This window comes from Microtus oregoni, unplaced genomic scaffold (assembly GCF_018167655.1).
Source record: "Microtus oregoni isolate MIOR12 unplaced genomic scaffold, Mior012 000390F_ref0000007, whole genome shotgun sequence".
Lineage (NCBI taxonomy): Eukaryota > Metazoa > Chordata > Mammalia > Rodentia > Cricetidae > Microtus > Microtus oregoni.
Window position 1 is genome coordinate 1,861 of NW_024545007.1, and position 3,598 is coordinate 5,458.

The 3,598-nt window shown below is 42.6% G+C and overlaps 1 pseudogene; it reads right to left on the minus strand.

Annotated features, from left to right (window-relative positions):
* Positions 1 to 2,468: 2,468 nt before the first annotated feature.
* Positions 2,469 to 3,265, minus strand: LOC121445720 (annotated as a pseudogene).
* Positions 3,266 to 3,598: the final 333 nt, after the last annotated feature.

The window sequence follows — 3,598 nt, forward strand, 5'->3', positions numbered from 1 at the left end:
GTATGAGAGAGAAGTATGAGAGATGTAGAAGAGGCATGAAGGAAGTATGAGAGAATGGATAAGTGAGAGTGAGTGAGCAAAGAATGAATGAATGATGCAAAAGAAGTCTATATGAGAGTGAATGAGTGTGAGTGAGTGGGTTGTGGAGTGCTGTGTTTGTAAAGAGAAATATGTAAAGAGATGCTGTAACTAGATATAGATATATGTAACTGGGCAGGAGAGAGATGTATGTTAAGAGAAAGACATTATTTAAGTTGAAGTAAAGAAAAGATTACCATCAGGAAAGTGTGTGCTAATTCCTTTTTTCTTAGATTATCAGCAGAAAATGTGTGCTTGTTTATTTTCTCCTCTTACAGTAAAGTCTTAGCAACCCTCAGATAAGAATTTTTCCTAGGTCCAGCTACTTTGAGGCTTTCTTTTTTATTACCCCGGAGCAGATCTCAGGAGCTGGCCTCCCACGGTTTCATGATAAGAAAGAAAGCTAAACAAAAACTGTAAGATTGGCAATAAGCTGGGCATTGGACCTGACCTGGAGTGTTGTCAATATACTCAGTGACACTGTGCTGGAAGAAACCTTATTTTCTCTTTCCCCGTAGGAGGCAATTGCAAATAGCTTCTTGGTAAAAGGTAGAACTTGGTGTCTACTTTTCCTTATCTGTGTTAGGATTTTGAACTTGGTCGTGTCTTATGTATACTGCCACAGTCTCTAAGAGTTCATATACGCACCAGTCCTGCTGTGACTGGATGATGATGATGTCTTGGAGTTATCCTCTACATCTGGCTTTTAAAAGCTTTCTGTCTCTTCTTCTTCATAGGTCCTTGAGCCTTTAAGGGATGGGTTTAATAAAGGCATCTTAATCATAGCTGAATGCTCCTAAGTTTCTCACTCTCTGCACATTGTCCAGTTGTCTGGCCATTGTTTCCTTTTCTTCCTCTCCCCCAGTTCCTCCCCACCAACCGCTCTGTTCTCTCCATTCTCTCCCCCTCTTTTTATATCAGAAAAGGGCAGGCCTTCCACGGATATCAACAAAATATGACATATCAAGTTGCAATGAGACTAAGAATGTCCCCTTGTATTAACCCAGTATGAGGAATAGGGTCCCAAAATCCAGTAAGCAACAAAGACAGCTCCTGCTTCCACTGTTAGGAGTCCCACAGTAGACCAAGCTACATACCTGTAACATATACTCAGAAAGCCTAGGTCAGTTCCATGTAGGCTTCCTGGTTGTTGGTTCAGTTTCTGTGAGCCCTTATGAGCCCAGGTTACTTGATCCTGTGAGTCTTGTTGTGGTCTCCTTAACTGCTCTGGCTCCTATAATCCCTTTTTTTCAGATTGCAGGATTCCTGGAACTGAGCCTAAAGTGTGCTTGTGGGTCTGTATCTGTTATAATTAGTTACTGGATAAAGCTGCTCTGATTATAACTGGGCTAGGCACCGATCTGGTCACAACCATCCTAAAATCTACAGACCAAAAGAGACTAGGTAACAAGGAATATTCATAGGAGGATGCCCGGACATCCCAGGAAGGAAAAATAGAAGAGATTTCGTGAGTGGACTGAAGGCAGATGGGATGGGTTTGGGGAAGGGGAGAGTACTGAAAAAAAAAAAAAAAAAAAAAAACTAATGGGCAGTGGTGTATTTGGGGGACAAGTAAAAACCTGGTTCAAGGGATTCTTCCAGGGATCTACAAGGATGACTCCAGCTAAGACTCCTAGCAATAGAAATGTAGCAAAAACTGGCCATCTCCTGTGATCAGTTAGTTGTCTTTTCTATTTATAAATTTCTGTTATCTTATATTCTATTGAAAGATAAACTTTCTTTGCTTTTTCTTTATTTTTTCCTTTTAAGTGGTCTACTTTTGTTTTGTAGGAGTGATTACTTCCTAACATCTTTGAGAATACTAGACATACTTGAAAACATAAGATGTTGCCCTGGAACTCATTATATAGACCAGGTGGCTTCAAACTCATAGAGATCTACCTCCCTCTGCCCCTAAGTGCTGGGATTAAAGGTGCTGCCACTATGGCTGGCTTTTATAGCATGTTATTCTATATGATCATCCTGTGTCTGCTTAGAGCAAGTGGATACCCAGCTTTCTCTGCAGTTCAATAGTATTGCTTACTTAACATTTCTCCCAAGTAATAGTAACCGAGTTCTCTAAAGATTCAGTGTGTTGGAGTGGATGTATGTCCAATGATCAACTTCATTTTAATGAGTTTGGGAAACAGAAGAGATATTTATGCACTTTCAACTTAGACCTATGTGTTTCTTTCAGTAATTCCTAAGAAAGAGTTACTGCAATGACAGTGAAAAACGTTTTTTAAAAAGTGATTTTGCTTTTATTTCCTTCACATTAAGCCAATCATGAAATTTCACAGTAATTTCTGAGGTAGGGCAGAAGGAAAGTGTATTAAGAATGAACAAGGCCATGGCCTGGTTGGCCCGAGAAGGTGCAAGCTGGGGAGGCCTCACTGGGGAAGCTGGAGGAGCATCGACTGCCCCGCTGGCAGGTAGGTGATGTTACGAGAGCAGGAGAGCTGGTAAGCAATGTTCCTCAGCTGCTTCCAGCTTCCGCAGCTCAATCAGGCCATCACCTGCCATGGCCAGTGAATTAATGATCAGCTCTGCTGCCTTGGAGTCACCCTCAGCAAAGATGATGGCTGCCTTTGTCTGCTGCCCAGCCTTTTCCACACAAATCTGCCCCCCTCTGCTTCCTGCTGAACCACCCGTTTGGCTTCCACTGCTTCTGTGAACTCCTTCCCGAAGGTCAGCTATGTCAAGGACACGTCATCCAGGATGAGCCCAAACGTTGGTGCTCTCTCTGTGAGGTCATCACTCACCTGCCTGGAGACCAGCTCTCGCTGCCTGATCAATTCTCCAGCTTCAAAGCGAGCCGCTACTGACCGACTTTAGGATCTCTCTGGTGTGATGGAAGGCAGCACTGCTCATCATAATCCTAGTCGATTCTGGTGTAGATATGAGGAAGCTGGCTGGCCACCGGCTGGAAGAGGATGGGTAGTGTGATGACATTCTGTAAATCTTTGCTACCAGTGATGACTGGTACATTTTGTGGTTGCCAGTGGCAGTCAAAGATGAGAAAATGAGTCCCTCCCCCTACCACACTGTCCTGTACTCCACAGAATCCATCAAAGATTACAGCTCTGTGCCCAGCATCCACATTATATAAGACAGAGTTCATCACGCCTCCTGCAACTGCTAAGGTTAGGCCGAACTTTACAATGGACTCAAACTCTTTGGCAGCCATGATTCCTTCTGTTGCAACCAATCACACCGGCTTTCACTCGGACCTCCACAAGAATTTCCCAGCCTCGACTACTGCCCAAAGTACGTTTTCAAACTAAAATATAATTGCATTTCCTTGCTTCCTTTTCCTCTCTCCAACTTTTTCCATGTGTTCCTCCTACAACCATGCCTACGATCCCCTCACTCCCTCTCAAATTTGTCCTATTTTCTTTAATTATTATTACATATATACATAAATATGCCTAAATATACCAATGTAACTAGATGAATCAATTTAGTGTTGCTGGTATGTATATGATTCTGGAGATGATAAACAGTTAAAGGCCTCGTTCAT